Here is a 19,282-nt window from a genome sequence, read left to right as displayed (position 1 = left end):
GAGAAACAGAGAGAAAGACTAGACAGACAGGCAAGCAGATAAGAAACAAATAGACACACAGGTAGGCAGATAGACATAGAGTATTAACAGACAGACAGACAAACAAACAAGAAAGAGATAGACAGGCAGACAGATGGGTAAATAGACAAGAAGCGGATGGTCAGACAGACAAGAAACAGACAGACAGACAGATAAGTAGACAAGAAACAGACAAGAAACAGATAGATTGGCAGACAGACAGGTAGGCAGGCAGACAGACGAGAAACAGATAGACAGACAGAAAGAAGAGGAACAGATAGAAAGACTAGACAGACAGGTAGGCAGATAAGAAACAAATAGACAGACAGACAGACAGAAAATGAGAAACATTCAGAAAGACAGGTAGGCAGGTGGGCAGACAGACAAGAAACAGACCACCAGCTTGACAGACAGACAGACAGACAGACAGATAAATGAGAAACAGATAAACAGACTGGCAGACAGACGAGAAACAAATAGACAGACAGGCAGACCGATTAATCGACAAGAAGTGGCCAGTCAGACAGACAGATAGGCAGACAGACAGACAGACAGACAGACAGGCAGGCAGGCAGGCAGACAAACAGATGAGAAACAGACAGGCAGACAAACAAGAAATCGACAGACAGGCAGACAGATGAATAGACAAGAAGTGGACAGTCAAGATAGATAGGCAGGCAGACGAGAAACAGAGAGACCAACAGAAAGAAGAGAAACAGACCGACAAAGAAGAGAAAAGATAAAAAGACTAGACAGACAGGCATGCAGATAAGAAACAAATACACAAACAGGCTGGCAGACAGACAGGCAGACAGATGAGAAATGGATAGACAGACAGGCAGATTGATAAGAAAGAGACAGGCAGACAGACAAGAAACTGACAGACAGACAGATAAACAGATAAACAGACAAGAAAGGCAGACTGGCAGACAGCCAGACGAGAACCAGACTGAAACACAGATAATTGACAGACAGACAGACAGACAGACAGACAGACAGACAGACAGACAAGACAGATAGATAGATAGATAGATGGATAGATAGATAGACAAAGAACCAGATGTATGTGTGTGTGTGTATAAAATGAATATTGTTTTATTCATATTAAAAAGGTATTATTATTATTATTGTTAGTCAAAAACAGAAAAACTTCAATAGAGCAACAACAGTAGTGTGACACGGGGCAGCACCAGAGCCACTACATCAGTCAGAGCAGCTGAAATGTGAACCCCACTTCAGACCTCCACGCCTGGCACAGGTAGTCAATAAAAATCTGTTTCTCGCTTCATAAAAGCAGCACATGAGCGTAATGTGAGAATGGAAAACTGAAGCCCATCGGGTTTAAAGAGGGAGAGCGTGAAGAACACTGTTACACAGTGAGTCAGATGCCACATCGACACAATGGTATAATCTCAGTGTTCATGACCTGGCTGAGGCTGTCACACCTGCACTTACACCTCTCAGCCACCGGTGGCTGCTCTTGCTCAACGAGCCGAGCGTGGCTGTGCGCCTCAGACTTTCACTCATGAGACTTTGCCTAGTGACTGCTGAGTAAATTGGCAGGCCTCATAAAATTAAAATGAGGAAGTGACTATTAGTCTCAAGCATATTTCAACTAGTGGCACTAATGAGATGTAACATTAGCCATTCAACCTTTAACATGCTTAAACTGCTACATGTGTGACCCAATCCCTTAATACTTTTACATGTTGTGATTCTCAAAATGAAAAGGTAATCTGATACGTCTTGCTTTAGAATGAAAATATACACATGGAGTTTGATTCCAATTAATTCTCAGAAGTCACTTTGTGGTTTTTCCATATGGAGGAACATCTGTATACAATACAACAGAAGAAACCTAATGCATGATACAGAACAAAATAACCTCTGGATTATTTCCAGCTTCAACAAACTGACAAATATGAGAACATTTACCATTTAGATAAAGTGACTATGATGGAATGAGAGGTGTTGTAAACATTTAATTATAACATCTCTCTGGTTATTCCCAATGAAGACTGAGGGGTTCAAAACAAAAACTGCAGCTGTGGAAAGGTAATGTACACCATGAACTCCAAATGAGGAGAAAATAAATATGACATATTTAATTAAGTTTGACAGGATTTGGAATGAACATTTCCGAGCAATGTGCCACTTAGACTTATTTCTTTAACCATTGAATTTTACAGCCAAATACAGCTTTCTTCTAATTAACAAGTTTGGATATTTCAGCTGTACCCATTACTAACAGGTGCATAGAATCAGGCTCTCTGTTTGCTCTCCGTTCACTTTCATTCATATGTATGGAGATGTGGGATAAACACGAGCTCAAAGATATTTTGACTTTCTTTGTATACCAAAGATCAACTTTGTATGTTTTGATTGTAAATTTGCATTGCATAAAGATATGAGCAATAGAGGATAAATGTTGCATAAGGACCTCTTGGCTGAGTTAGAAAGAACACATCAACATCACCCAAAAATAAAAATTAGCTGAAAATTCACTCACTTCAGGCCATCCAAGATGTAGATGAGTTTGTTTCTTTCATTAGAACAGATTTGGAGAAATTTACATACATTTTTTACATCACTTGCTCACATGGATCCTATGCAGTGAATGGGTGCCGTCAGAACGAGAATCCGAACAGCTGATAAAAACATCCACAAGTAATACACTATAGTCCATCATTTAACGTCTTGTGAAGCAGAAAGCTGTGTGTTTGCAAGAAACAAATCCATCATTAATGCGCTTTAGCTTCAAACGTTGTTTCTGTCTAAAATGCAAGCCCTCTATCAATATTTCAGTCTAATCTGAATCAGGAGAGAAATATGCACAGAATGAGCACTGTTTACATGCAAAAACAGTCCAAAAGAGTTGTCAGTGAATTTTGATGTGAGAGGACAACAGGGGATGGACTTTATTCACTGGAGGAAGTATTTGTTATGAATTATAGATTATGGATTGGTATTTTGGCCAGAAGTGATGGTTTAGAATTTAAAATACCTTAACGAAGGATTTGTTTCTTACAAACATGTAGTTTTTCACCTCACAAGATGCTTTTTGATTGACTGGAGTCACTTGGATTATTGTGATGCTTTTATCAGCTTTTAATAACGGACTGCACGCACCATTCACTGCAGAGGATACATTGGTAAAAATAGATGAAATGCTAAATTTCTCCAAATCTCTTCCGATAAAGAAACAAAGTCATCTACGTCTTGGATGGCCTGATGGTGAATAAACTTTCATAAAATTTTCATTTTCTTGTGAACTTTTCCTTTAAAGTGTAGTATAAGAACAAACCATTTTGAAGTTTTGTTAAGTTATGCTTATGGTTAATGCTATAAGTTATGATGTAATGAGCAGATTCTGCATAAGCAACATACTGGCTAGTAGGATACCTAGTAGTAAATTAAATTCTCTTGTTGATCCATATTTTAAAAGCTAATATGTAACGGTCGACTGGGGAGGCGTGTGTCTGTATTCATATGGGAACTGAAATGTCAGATTCTGAATCATAGCATATGCACATGTACTTTATGTGTGCTAAATGTGGCTTCTATGCTCTCCTCAACAATCTGTTCATCCACTTGGATCATGTTGCGTTCCAATCCAATTATGCATCCGATACAGCTTAATTTGTCACTTGAATTATTTCAGCAGCACTATCGTCAGTAGAGCTGTGTCCCGCTGCAAGGAAGCGCGGCGGGGAGCAATTTAATGGAACACAGCACTGCCGCTGCTCTCCACTGTTACACTGATCCTCACACTTCACTGCATTATAAAGAAAGTTTTGATCTAATAGGATGTTCAAATCCAAACAGGAAGAAAGTTTGTTTTCAAAGAAAAGTGATTGAATTGAATTGATGACAAACTCTAAGCTGAATTTTAGAGGGACATTCATATATATTATTATTTTTTTAAATTGTCATAAATATATATATGTAAATATAACTGTGTTTTTTGCACTGCTATAAATGACAGAAGTTTAGAACAAGTCATTTTTGCACTGGAAAGGGAGTATGTTTTCATAGTACATCAAGGTCTTTTATTATTTGATCTCTTTAAAAACATTGGATTGTAAATCAAACACAGATTCAACACAGTTCTTTTTCCTCCAGTGTGCATAAAATTGAGGCGTCAGTCTTGTAGTTTTCTCACCATCGCAGCTGCACATGAGAGCCCCAGTTGTAGTCCCAGTACGGCAACCCCGCCTTCCACTACAGACAAATCCAACCCAATAAACAGAACTTCGGTTAGCGGGACTCATGAACTTGGCCCTGTAAAATGACATGGCGGCCCTGGAAAGTGTTCAGTTTTAACTTTGCACAGTGATAACAGTCTGGACTAATAAAGGGATCAGGATCCAGTTGAAATACTACATGACAAGGCAACAGTGAAGGCAAAGGCTCCCATCATATCAGGGCAAGCATAAAACCTTATAGACCAAGCTTGAACAAAACTGCTAAGCAAATTCTTTTAAGAAGCAAAAAAAAAGTGGATAAGGCATTTGCCAAACAAATGTAAATGTTTGGTACAGTAATATCTAATGGAATCTCAGCCTAATTGGAGATGTTGGGCATTTTTTTCATGTTTTTGTCATGGAAATTATTTTTTCATCGCCAATAAACCCATAAATCTTTTTAAAGATTTTAGATTAAAAGTGATATATTATTCATTTTGCCTATACTAGTTCATTTTAATAGTCCGAAGCGTGACGATTGAATATTGGTAACACTTTGTTATAGAGACAAATTCTCACTATTTCTGCTGCTATCAATAATTGCTTTAGCATGCCTATTATTAACATATTGACAGTTTATTAGTGCTTTTAAAGCACATATTCTGCATTACCATATTCTACATACCTAATCAATACCTAAAATGATCAACTACCTTAAATATTAATAAGCAGCAAATTAGGAGTTTATTAAAGCAAAAATCTTAGTTAATGGTTTGTTAATGGTGAGAGTTGGACTTTAAAATAATGTTTTGTGTTGTGCAAATATAAGCTATATAAAGCAAAGTGAAAGTCATCAGGAACCATGAAAATTCCAAAACATAACACTGAAGTTATTTTGGACCCCTTGTAAAGCCAATAAAAACATTGACCATTAGTATTGGCACTTTCCTCTGGTGCTTTTCTGATAAATATTGCAAAATAGGGACAAGGGAACACCAAGTTAAATAACAAAAATCCTTCAGTTAATTTGCATTTATGAAAGGATGATGTTGTTTTGCATTGGAGCCCAAGATAATTTTTATGTGAAAGACACCACATAACTTTTCTAAGAATCCTAGTTTCATATGGTGATTCAGGATATCTTAAAATATCTTTCTAATATAAGCATTCCTAAGAGGGTTGGATTTATATTGTAAATAAAGTATTCTCTCCAGCTCACATTTGGAAAGAATATCAATTATTTGGTTGCATCATCATTTTAATAATTGTCATGCAAGAAAAAAGCAAATGTTTTTCAAACCATGTCCACACTGTTTAAAATAAATGACTACAGAAGATTGTCCCATATAATCTCACTTCCCAAAAATGACTAAATTTATCTTCATTTTATTACAGTACACGTAAACTACTTCAGTAGGAATTACACAGCTGTACTCACAAAAAAATCAGGTTCAAATGAAATGCATAAAGGTCATACAACACAGGGTAAACATAATCATGAGCTTGACAAAGCTACGGATGCACAGAAACTGCTTAATGTGTGCTGTCCTCTGGGATGTAGGGATAATAGGGCAATACAAGAACAGCTGCTGGGCAGCTCTTGGGCTAACCTAAAGCCTAAATTGAGTAAAAAATAAGTCAAAACAGCAGAATATAAAAGAAAGCAAGACAACAAAACAAAAACAGTCCGAATAGCAGTAGTGCTGGCTCTTGTGATAAATTTAAGCTTACTTTGAGCAAAACAATATAAAACAAAACAAAAAACAAGATAAATGTAAAAAAAATAAGACAAATAAAAAGCAAGATAAAAGAAAACAAAATGAAATGAAACAATAAATAAGATAACAAAACAAACAAATAAAAAGAATGATCAAGATAAAAGAAAACAAGACAAAACAAAAAAAGACAAACTAAACAAAACAAAAGACAAAAACAAAAAACAAAGCAAGACAAAACAAAACAAAATGATAAAACAACACAAAAAACAACAAAACAGTTTTTAAATGTTAATCATTTCAAGTAACTATAAAATGAATCGTCAAGTGTGCATCCTAATTAGTGCATGGATTCCTAATTTTTGAAATAGGATACTAATTTCTACATAATAAAGACCTTCATACCATCCCTTTATCTCTAAATTGTATGCCTTGTGTTAGCAAGATTAATGATCACTTCAGTCAGCTGTGTGTGGTGGCTTTAGTTCAAAATAACAATCACTGTACCACAAATCCAACACTTAGTGGTAATGATGATAAAATCACTCTCCCCTCTCCATGTAGATCACTTAATCTCCCCCTTTAGGGAGAAGAAGGAAGCAAGCAGAGCAAAATTGAACAAATTACATTGATTGATTTCGTGACTGTAAAAGCACCAGTAAAGTCTGTGGCAGATCTCATTAAGTGACAAGGAAGTCCAGCCCTGAGCGAGAACTTTAAATCCCGGGCCAAGAGCGAAAGGGTGCAGAGCGTATCTTAGCAATAAAGTCAACATGGCAATTACGGTTCAATTACAACGCACTTGTCTGGCTTCACGTCCTCCGTGTGTTCCAGAGGAACACACCCGACCCCTCGACGTCATGGAGAGCAGTTCTACTCCTGGTTACGCACACAGGAGGATTTGAAGATGTAAACATGAAAAAGACCCACGATCAAACTCAATCAGCCTGTGGGTGGTGCTTCTAATTTGACTGCAAGTTCCAAGGCAACAAACATCTGAAAAAAAAAAAAAATCCAGACTTATGGACAAATTGACCTAAAAAAACCTCGCCTCTAATCAAATGCTCAACAACAAAGCTGCACCCCCGGTGCAGGCCGTGTGACTGCTGTTCAGAGATCATGATGTTAATAGGATAACATGACCCAAAATCAATCCCAGCTCTGTGTGAAAGGGAGTGACAGCAGGGGATGTTCCTTCCAGTAAACAGTCAAAGTGCGCCAAACATCATCTGGGGTTTAATTGGCTTTAAGGTGGGCAACAGGGCAGAGAGTACATGCCAGCATTTAACCCCAGCCAGTGAGATTTGTCAGATCCCTCAAACCAGTTTGAGGAGGGGCGTCTGATTCATCTCCAGTTCTCTGACTGTTGCCTTGGAGCCTGTCAAACTCAGCCAAGTATAAAGGAACTGTAATAAAGCGTAACACATGATTTTCCTTTTTTCCTCCAAGGCAGATCTGCTGTGCTGATTTGGCGGTTTCAGTTAATTTCCAGTCAGTCTAGCTGGTGCTAACATGCTGAATCTGACGAACAACTACGGTATTGATTGGGAAATTTCATATGTATGGTTTGTGTAGATTGGCTAATGATGATTTTTAGTATTTTCCCACATAGTTTTCACTGTACACATTTTAGAATAATTGTAACTTTTTAAAATAATAAAGTCATCAGAATATGAAATAAGTGTAAGTATGGGAATTATGTAGTGACCAAAATATGTACACAAATCTATTTATCTTAATTATATATCTTATATTTTAGATCAGTCGCTCTCAGGCCTTTTGACTCCCCATTGTCCAACACAATATTTGAAGGCCCCCTTTTTGATGAAGATTTCAAAGATTTTGATGCATTTCTGCTGTAGATATGACAGTTTAAATTATTATCTTCATAAGCATAAACTGGGAGTATTGATATATTTAGGTTATGTTTACATGACAGTGATGTGCATTTTTTAAAAGTTTTGCATACAGGCAATAACAATATCAAAATGATTCCCATATACTGTAAATGGATCCATGAAGATGAGTAAAAATGCTGTGTTATACATGCCAGGTGTTACGGAAGTATATTCGGAACACAGAGATGACGGATTAACAGGACACCAGGCCGCATTATGCAAGTTTTTTTTTAATTTTTTTAACTTGTACTTTCAAATGCGTTTTCAAAAGTCTGCATTTTCAGGCCCCCAAATTGCTGTTGTCATGTAAATAAATGGCTAAAGCTCATAAAAATGTGTCCATTTTAAGTTGAAATTGTGTCGTGTGAACACCCCAATCATTACATGATTACATATTATTCATACAATAACAGTACATTATTATCCTAAACCGAACCCTAATCCTAACCCTAACCATATAGTAAGTGCATGTGTTAATTAATATTGTTTAGTACTTAAATGTATAATTACACTGTAACAAGGACACCTTAAAATAAAGTGTAACCCAAACTTTGGAAGTTTGCTGAGGCCCCTGGTTGAGAACCACTGTTTTAGGTTCTTCAAAGCTGCCACCTTTTGCCTACGTTCATTGATCCTAGTAGTGAAATGACTCATTTTAATTTATACCAGTCGTGTAAATGCAGACACCAGACCCTTGTGGAATATAATTACCACAATCCCATCATGTACTGATAAAATTTAGCTTTTCTCAATAATGTATGCTTCCGTCATACCTCCTCTGAAGTATGAATTAAAGCCTGGGAGGTTCAGTTCATGTATATACTAGAACTTGAGTTTCAACATATTTTTGTCACTCTTTGTTGGTAAAAGATGACAAGCCGCCACTGCCTGAGAGGTGTGAACATAACCTTTTTCATTGGGAGCATGTGTTACAAAGCTTGGTCTGGGTTTTGGCACATAGACTTGGACTGAAGCCCATGTGACTTTAAATCTACAAAGCCACACAAATGCAGTTTTGCAGTATAATTTTTATGTACGACTACGGCATATAATTTATACAAAATTAAAGCATGACAGATGATGATGAATAATCTGGCTGTAAGGCTGGGAAAGTCTCGAAGACATCAGATAGAATTTCTAAAGTAATATTTTTATGTGACATTATTATGGTCACTAGAACAGTAAAGTAAACAGTAAAGCATATAATAACTAAAGATCGTTTAAAAAATAAATAAAAATATAATAAAAGTTGTTCCCAACACCAAATTTTTAATAATCTAAATAATTATTCAATTATTCAATATAATAATACAATTATATTTTTATTATTTATTAAAAGTGATATAACAAAGAATCAAGTTCAGGCATGTTAAGCTCTAAATGTCATAATCCTTTGGTTTCATTTTTGTGCTGTCATCACACAACATAAAGAGTATCAATCATAATTTTTGGCTGCATCAGTGGGACACACTTTCCACATAGTATTGATCTAATAATACAAACCCCCCAGAATCACTCAAAGAATGAGAATAGGGTTTCATGTGATCTCCAGAACACTGTAGGCCTGTTTTACTATTGCTAAATGTGGTGATCTATGCATGTAATAACATGCACAATCACCCACCAAGGAGCAACCGCGTACTGTAAACATACACTGACAGAGCAGGCTTTATTGCCATTTAATGTGAGCTGGGTCCAATCCAGACCCTGAGGGTTTCTGTGAGAATGAGAGATCCCTGTTGCACAAATATAGTGCATTAATATTCAGGCTCAAAGGCCGGGGCTGTATCACAGAGGAAATGATGGTTACTTAAGTGGTCAGTGTTGTAAAGTAATTGTCCAGCAATCTTAAACCTTGTAATTTTCATGCACAGCTATTCCATGTGGCCAACTATGGTGGGGATTCAGTATAAACTTGAGCTCTGCACACAGTTCATAATGACAATAGAAGAGTCTGTATTTCATTATGCAATTAAATGTTGCGACATCAGAATTGCATCAAAAAACGGTGTAGAAACAGCTGGTTGTTGAAGGTACCGTACCAGTTTGCTGGTTTGTGAGAAGGTCATTGTGACATTATGTGGCACCATGTGAGATTCATTGGGAAAGCCACTGTCCTTACTACTGAATATTTAGAAAGGGACGAAGGAACCAGGTACAGTCATTCAAGGGGGTCTTGGACCGACCTATTTGTCTTTTGAGAGGGCACCAATTTTTCAGTCTTGGCAGTCCTCAAGCTATGCTATACAAAACCTGTCCACAAATACAAGCACACTGTAGTCTTTGAGTGTTTTAAACAAAATCTGCTAAATTTATTTATATGTGTACCTTTATTACCTCATGAGCAGTTTTCGCTAAAACTGTCAGAAGTTTGAATGCTAATTATTAGAAATAAATTCTTATATTTGTTATTATTATCTTTCAAACGGAAAAAAACCCCCTGTGCAATTGCATATTAAGAGGATGTTCATCAAATTAATCTGGATTACTTCATCAGGAGTTGTGTTTCGCTGACTGTAATTGGACTAATCTAGCTTTGTTTTGATGGTGGAAATTTTATGTTGCTAATCGCTGAAAATATTATCCAGACTATTTTCCCGATCCACTCTCCGTGAAGGCATGCGCGCATCATTCAAACACACCTCACTAGAAACACGGCATGTCGCAATCTGTGACGAATTCCTGCCTTAAAACCTGTCGTTTGAAGCGACAACATTTGTAAACTAAAGAGCGTGTCAGGCACAGTCAACGTGATCTTTGATGCTCATGGTCAGTGGACTCGCTGCTCAGGACGGAGATGAAGATCGCAGACAAAAGGCTTGGATTTCGGTCTGTTCCTCGCAGTCGTATGGATTCTGAGATTTGGATTACAGCGCACGAATAAAATTGTTTAATTTCGTAATTATGTTGCATTTTTTTGGTGTATTTTATGGTTCAGTTGTCAGTCACAGCATGTCAGAAAATGCGTTTTGTGTCCCATGGCAAACAAAATAAACATTACATGACGGTTAAACGATTGCAGAAATGTTATTTATTTTAAGGGTTTAAAGTGTAGTCTTGTTTAACATTATGTAGGCCTATTCTTACAAGCTGGCAGCAAAAATCACACAGAAAAGAACGGAATGTTATCATTTCATATTAAGTAAATGAGTAAACAATTTAATAATGTAATTGAAAACACAAGGCCATTGATATGACAACTAAAAGAACAATAATAATAAAATGAATGCCGCGATTTCAATATTCATAAGGATTCATTTTTAGGTGTCGTCAATACCTCAGTATTGCATGTTTAAATGCTGAAAATACGTAAGTATTTATTTTCATGTTTTTGTCATGGAAATTATTTTTTCATCGCCAATAAACCCATAAATCTTTTTAAAGATTTTAGATTAAAAGTGATATATTATTCATTTTGCCTATACTAGTTCATTTTAATAGTCCGAAGCGTGACGATTGAATATTGGTAACACTTTGTTATAGAGACAAATTCTCACTATTTCTGCTGCTATCAATAATTGCTTTAGCATGCCTATTATTAACATATTGACAGTTTATTAGTGCTTTTAAAGCACATATTCTGCATTACCATATTCTACATACCTAATCAATACCTAAAATGATCAACTACCTTAAATATTAATAAGCAGCAAATTAGGAGTTTATTAAAGCAAAAATCTTAGTTAATGGTTTGTTAATGGTGAGAGTTGGACTTTAAAATAATGTTTTGTGTTGTGCAAATATAAGCTATATAAAGCAAAGTGAAAGTCATCAGGAACCATGAAAATTCCAAAACATAACACTGAAGTTATTTTGGACCCCTTGTAAAGCCAATAAAAACATTGACCATTAGTATTGGCACTTTCCTCTGGTGCTTTTCTGATAAATATTGCAAAATAGGGACAAGGGAACACCAAGTTAAATAACAAAAATCCTTCAGTTAATTTGCATTTATGAAAGGATGATGTTGTTTTGCATTGGAGCCCAAGATAATTTTTATGTGAAAGACACCACATAACTTTTCTAAGAATCCTAGTTTCATATGGTGATTCAGGATATCTTAAAATATCTTTCTAATATAAGCATTCCTAAGAGGGTTGGATTTATATTGTAAATAAAGTATTCTCTCCAGCTCACATTTGGAAAGAATATCAATTATTTGGTTGCATCATCATTTTAATAATTGTCATGCAAGAAAAAAGCAAATGTTTTTCAAACCATGTCCACACTGTTTAAAATAAATGACTACAGAAGATTGTCCCATATAATCTCACTTCCCAAAAATGACTAAATTTATCTTCATTTTATTACAGTACACGTAAACTACTTCAGTAGGAATTACACAGCTGTACTCACAAAAAAATCAGGTTCAAATGAAATGCATAAAGGTCATACAACACAGGGTAAACATAATCATGAGCTTGACAAAGCTACGGATGCACAGAAACTGCTTAATGTGTGCTGTCCTCTGGGATGTAGGGATAATAGGGCAATACAAGAACAGCTGCTGGGCAGCTCTTGGGCTAACCTAAAGCCTAAATTGAGTAAAAAATAAGTCAAAACAGCAGAATATAAAAGAAAGCAAGACAACAAAACAAAAACAGTCCGAATAGCAGTAGTGCTGGCTCTTGTGATAAATTTAAGCTTACTTTGAGCAAAACAATATAAAACAAAACAAAAAACAAGATAAATGTAAAAAAAATAAGACAAATAAAAAGCAAGATAAAAGAAAACAAAATGAAATGAAACAATAAATAAGATAACAAAACAAACAAATAAAAAGAATGATCAAGATAAAAGAAAACAAGACAAAACAAAAAAAGACAAACTAAACAAAACAAAAGACAAAAACAAAAAACAAAGCAAGACAAAACAAAACAAAATGATAAAACAACACAAAAAACAACAAAACAGTTTTTAAATGTTAATCATTTCAAGTAACTATAAAATGAATCGTCAAGTGTGCATCCTAATTAGTGCATGGATTCCTAATTTTTGAAATAGGATACTAATTTCTACATAATAAAGACCTTCATACCATCCCTTTATCTCTAAATTGTATGCCTTGTGTTAGCAAGATTAATGATCACTTCAGTCAGCTGTGTGTGGTGGCTTTAGTTCAAAATAACAATCACTGTACCACAAATCCAACACTTAGTGGTAATGATGATAAAATCACTCTCCCCTCTCCATGTAGATCACTTAATCTCCCCCTTTAGGGAGAAGAAGGAAGCAAGCAGAGCAAAATTGAACAAATTACATTGATTGATTTCGTGACTGTAAAAGCACCAGTAAAGTCTGTGGCAGATCTCATTAAGTGACAAGGAAGTCCAGCCCTGAGCGAGAACTTTAAATCCCGGGCCAAGAGCGAAAGGGTGCAGAGCGTATCTTAGCAATAAAGTCAACATGGCAATTACGGTTCAATTACAACGCACTTGTCTGGCTTCACGTCCTCCGTGTGTTCCAGAGGAACACACCCGACCCCTCGACGTCATGGAGAGCAGTTCTACTCCTGGTTACGCACACAGGAGGATTTGAAGATGTAAACATGAAAAAGACCCACGATCAAACTCAATCAGCCTGTGGGTGGTGCTTCTAATTTGACTGCAAGTTCCAAGGCAACAAACATCTGAAAAAAAAAAAAAATCCAGACTTATGGACAAATTGACCTAAAAAAACCTCGCCTCTAATCAAATGCTCAACAACAAAGCTGCACCCCCGGTGCAGGCCGTGTGACTGCTGTTCAGAGATCATGATGTTAATAGGATAACATGACCCAAAATCAATCCCAGCTCTGTGTGAAAGGGAGTGACAGCAGGGGATGTTCCTTCCAGTAAACAGTCAAAGTGCGCCAAACATCATCTGGGGTTTAATTGGCTTTAAGGTGGGCAACAGGGCAGAGAGTACATGCCAGCATTTAACCCCAGCCAGTGAGATTTGTCAGATCCCTCAAACCAGTTTGAGGAGGGGCGTCTGATTCATCTCCAGTTCTCTGACTGTTGCCTTGGAGCCTGTCAAACTCAGCCAAGTATAAAGGAACTGTAATAAAGCGTAACACATGATTTTCCTTTTTTCCTCCAAGGCAGATCTGCTGTGCTGATTTGGCGGTTTCAGTTAATTTCCAGTCAGTCTAGCTGGTGCTAACATGCTGAATCTGACGAACAACTACGGTATTGATTGGGAAATTTCATATGTATGGTTTGTGTAGATTGGCTAATGATGATTTTTAGTATTTTCCCACATAGTTTTCACTGTACACATTTTAGAATAATTGTAACTTTTTAAAATAATAAAGTCATCAGAATATGAAATAAGTGTAAGTATGGGAATTATGTAGTGACCAAAATATGTACACAAATCTATTTATCTTAATTATATATCTTATATTTTAGATCAGTCGCTCTCAGGCCTTTTGACTCCCCATTGTCCAACACAATATTTGAAGGCCCCCTTTTTGATGAAGATTTCAAAGATTTTGATGCATTTCTGCTGTAGATATGACAGTTTAAATTATTATCTTCATAAGCATAAACTGGGAGTATTGATATATTTAGGTTATGTTTACATGACAGTGATGTGCATTTTTTAAAAGTTTTGCATACAGGCAATAACAATATCAAAATGATTCCCATATACTGTAAATGGATCCATGAAGATGAGTAAAAATGCTGTGTTATACATGCCAGGTGTTACGGAAGTATATTCGGAACACAGAGATGACGGATTAACAGGACACCAGGCCGCATTATGCAAGTTTTTTTTTAATTTTTTTAACTTGTACTTTCAAATGCGTTTTCAAAAGTCTGCATTTTCAGGCCCCCAAATTGCTGTTGTCATGTAAATAAATGGCTAAAGCTCATAAAAATGTGTCCATTTTAAGTTGAAATTGTGTCGTGTGAACACCCCAATCATTACATGATTACATATTATTCATACAATAACAGTACATTATTATCCTAAACCGAACCCTAATCCTAACCCTAACCATATAGTAAGTGCATGTGTTAATTAATATTGTTTAGTACTTAAATGTATAATTACACTGTAACAAGGACACCTTAAAATAAAGTGTAACCCAAACTTTGGAAGTTTGCTGAGGCCCCTGGTTGAGAACCACTGTTTTAGGTTCTTCAAAGCTGCCACCTTTTGCCTACGTTCATTGATCCTAGTAGTGAAATGACTCATTTTAATTTATACCAGTCGTGTAAATGCAGACACCAGACCCTTGTGGAATATAATTACCACAATCCCATCATGTACTGATAAAATTTAGCTTTTCTCAATAATGTATGCTTCCGTCATACCTCCTCTGAAGTATGAATTAAAGCCTGGGAGGTTCAGTTCATGTATATACTAGAACTTGAGTTTCAACATATTTTTGTCACTCTTTGTTGGTAAAAGATGACAAGCCGCCACTGCCTGAGAGGTGTGAACATAACCTTTTTCATTGGGAGCATGTGTTACAAAGCTTGGTCTGGGTTTTGGCACATAGACTTGGACTGAAGCCCATGTGACTTTAAATCTACAAAGCCACACAAATGCAGTTTTGCAGTATAATTTTTATGTACGACTACGGCATATAATTTATACAAAATTAAAGCATGACAGATGATGATGAATAATCTGGCTGTAAGGCTGGGAAAGTCTCGAAGACATCAGATAGAATTTCTAAAGTAATATTTTTATGTGACATTATTATGGTCACTAGAACAGTAAAGTAAACAGTAAAGCATATAATAACTAAAGATCGTTTAAAAAATAAATAAAAATATAATAAAAGTTGTTCCCAACACCAAATTTTTAATAATCTAAATAATTATTCAATTATTCAATATAATAATACAATTATATTTTTATTATTTATTAAAAGTGATATAACAAAGAATCAAGTTCAGGCATGTTAAGCTCTAAATGTCATAATCCTTTGGTTTCATTTTTGTGCTGTCATCACACAACATAAAGAGTATCAATCATAATTTTTGGCTGCATCAGTGGGACACACTTTCCACATAGTATTGATCTAATAATACAAACCCCCCAGAATCACTCAAAGAATGAGAATAGGGTTTCATGTGATCTCCAGAACACTGTAGGCCTGTTTTACTATTGCTAAATGTGGTGATCTATGCATGTAATAACATGCACAATCACCCACCAAGGAGCAACCGCGTACTGTAAACATACACTGACAGAGCAGGCTTTATTGCCATTTAATGTGAGCTGGGTCCAATCCAGACCCTGAGGGTTTCTGTGAGAATGAGAGATCCCTGTTGCACAAATATAGTGCATTAATATTCAGGCTCAAAGGCCGGGGCTGTATCACAGAGGAAATGATGGTTACTTAAGTGGTCAGTGTTGTAAAGTAATTGTCCAGCAATCTTAAACCTTGTAATTTTCATGCACAGCTATTCCATGTGGCCAACTATGGTGGGGATTCAGTATAAACTTGAGCTCTGCACACAGTTCATAATGACAATAGAAGAGTCTGTATTTCATTATGCAATTAAATGTTGCGACATCAGAATTGCATCAAAAAACGGTGTAGAAACAGCTGGTTGTTGAAGGTACCGTACCAGTTTGCTGGTTTGTGAGAAGGTCATTGTGACATTATGTGGCACCATGTGAGATTCATTGGGAAAGCCACTGTCCTTACTACTGAATATTTAGAAAGGGACGAAGGAACCAGGTACAGTCATTCAAGGGGGTCTTGGACCGACCTATTTGTCTTTTGAGAGGGCACCAATTTTTCAGTCTTGGCAGTCCTCAAGCTATGCTATACAAAACCTGTCCACAAATACAAGCACACTGTAGTCTTTGAGTGTTTTAAACAAAATCTGCTAAATTTATTTATATGTGTACCTTTATTACCTCATGAGCAGTTTTCGCTAAAACTGTCAGAAGTTTGAATGCTAATTATTAGAAATAAATTCTTATATTTGTTATTATTATCTTTCAAACGGAAAAAAACCCCCTGTGCAATTGCATATTAAGAGGATGTTCATCAAATTAATCTGGATTACTTCATCAGGAGTTGTGTTTCGCTGACTGTAATTGGACTAATCTAGCTTTGTTTTGATGGTGGAAATTTTATGTTGCTAATCGCTGAAAATATTATCCAGACTATTTTCCCGATCCACTCTCCGTGAAGGCATGCGCGCATCATTCAAACACACCTCACTAGAAACACGGCATGTCGCAATCTGTGACGAATTCCTGCCTTAAAACCTGTCGTTTGAAGCGACAACATTTGTAAACTAAAGAGCGTGTCAGGCACAGTCAACGTGATCTTTGATGCTCATGGTCAGTGGACTCGCTGCTCAGGACGGAGATGAAGATCGCAGACAAAAGGCTTGGATTTCGGTCTGTTCCTCGCAGTCGTATGGATTCTGAGATTTGGATTACAGCGCACGAATAAAATTGTTTAATTTCGTAATTATGTTGCATTTTTTTGGTGTATTTTATGGTTCAGTTGTCAGTCACAGCATGTCAGAAAATGCGTTTTGTGTCCCATGGCAAACAAAATAAACATTACATGACGGTTAAACGATTGCAGAAATGTTATTTATTTTAAGGGTTTAAAGTGTAGTCTTGTTTAACATTATGTAGGCCTATTCTTACAAGCTGGCAGCAAAAATCACACAGAAAAGAACGGAATGTTATCATTTCATATTAAGTAAATGAGTAAACAATTTAATAATGTAATTGAAAACACAAGGCCATTGATATGACAACTAAAAGAACAATAATAATAAAATGAATGCCGCGATTTCAATATTCATAAGGATTCATTTTTAGGTGTCGTCAATACCTCAGTATTGCATGTTTAAATGCTGAAAATACGTAAGTATTTATACGTTTATATGCTGAAAATATGTCAGTATTGTACGTTTTAGTGCCTAGAAAAACGTAAGTAAATATGTTTTGTAGAACCACATTTTACGTAAAATACATACGAATTATCATGAGATCACGTTGGGTTAATTATGGCCTTCTGAATCAAAGCGATGTGTGTTTGTGTAAGGAAAATATACATATTTAAAACTTTATAAATAGTAATCTTTGTAAACAGTTTTGTTTGCAGCAAAGGAAAACCAATCTCCTCTTGTCTTATATCGAAATACTCAGACATTTTTCTTTACAAATCCTTGTTTTGTACTTCTAATTCGTGACCGGTGTTTTGTTTTGCTCTCTCCTCTGCACTTTTGCATTTGTCACTTCTCACTGGAGCTTACGTTATGCCTACGTCATCCGCTGAAATGCCACTCTCTCGTGAATGTGTGTATGACAGTAAGCAGAAGCTAGAGATTACTTTTATGAAGTTTTAAATATGGCTATTTTTCTTACACAAACGCATCGATTCACTCCAGAAGGCCTTGTTGAGCACTTTTTATGATGGATGGGTGCACTTTTTTGGACTTCAAAATCTTGACTACCATTCACTGCCATTATAAAGTTTGGAAGAGCCAGGACATTTTTTAATACAACTCCGATTGTATTTGTCTGAAAGAAGAAAGTCATATACACCTAGGATGGCTTGAGAGTGAGTTAGGCCCAATCCCAATTCTATTTTATACCCCTTCCCCTTCCCCTACCCCTCCGCCTACCCCTTCCCCTTGTCCCTTGAAACAGAGTGTCAAGGGGTAGGGGTGAAAATATTCCCCTAAGAATTAGGACACCACTACTATGCCGTCACATGTCATCATACATGTCATTCGTCTAGCTCCTACAATACACACACCTATACTGGTGTGCTGGTGTGCATTCGAGCTTTTATTTACCATTCTATATTACTGCGTTGCTTACTGACACACACACATAAATTTTTTGCAAACATTTCTTTGAGTAACATGACCGTAATATGAACTCACGATTGAATGCAACATAAAACAAATGATTACTTTTCGTTAAAATCTTTATTATTGCCAAAAATGCTTACATTTATGTGTCTTTTTGTTCGCTCGGGCAGCCATGTTGCCTCTGAAGCCGGTTTACGCTGAGATAATTCATACCCCTTCGTTTGAAGTGTGGTCCTGAAAAACCTTCATTTGAAGGGCTGTCTGGCCCTTCCCCTACCCCTACCCCTCCAACCAAAAGAAAATTGAGACACCCCTACCCCTTCACGTGAACGCGCGAAACGGAGGGGTATGGGAAAGGGGAAGGGCTAAGGGGTAGAATTGGGATTGGGCCTAAATCATGGGGTAATTTTCATTTTTGCATGAACTATCCCTTTAACTATCAAAGATACAAATAATTTATTTTGTAAATGGTTAAAAAAAGAACTATTAACATAATTTTGTTAAATGATGAAAAAATTTAAAAGTTAAAATAAGCTGAAGCACTCAAATTTCTAAAACTGAAATAAAAAATAACGCTAAATAGAAATAGCAAAAACTAATAAAAATGACAAAAGCACAATTACTAAAAATACAATTAAAATGACAGCTGAAATATAAAAGCTAAAAGCTAA

This window comes from Sinocyclocheilus grahami, unplaced genomic scaffold (genome assembly GCF_001515645.1).
Source record: "Sinocyclocheilus grahami isolate Dianchi unplaced genomic scaffold, SAMN03320097.WGS_v1.1 scaffold222.1, whole genome shotgun sequence".
Taxonomy (NCBI): Eukaryota; Metazoa; Chordata; class Actinopteri; order Cypriniformes; family Cyprinidae; genus Sinocyclocheilus; species Sinocyclocheilus grahami.
The sequence above is the reverse complement of the archived record's forward strand: the minus strand, read 5'-3'. Positions refer to the sequence as shown.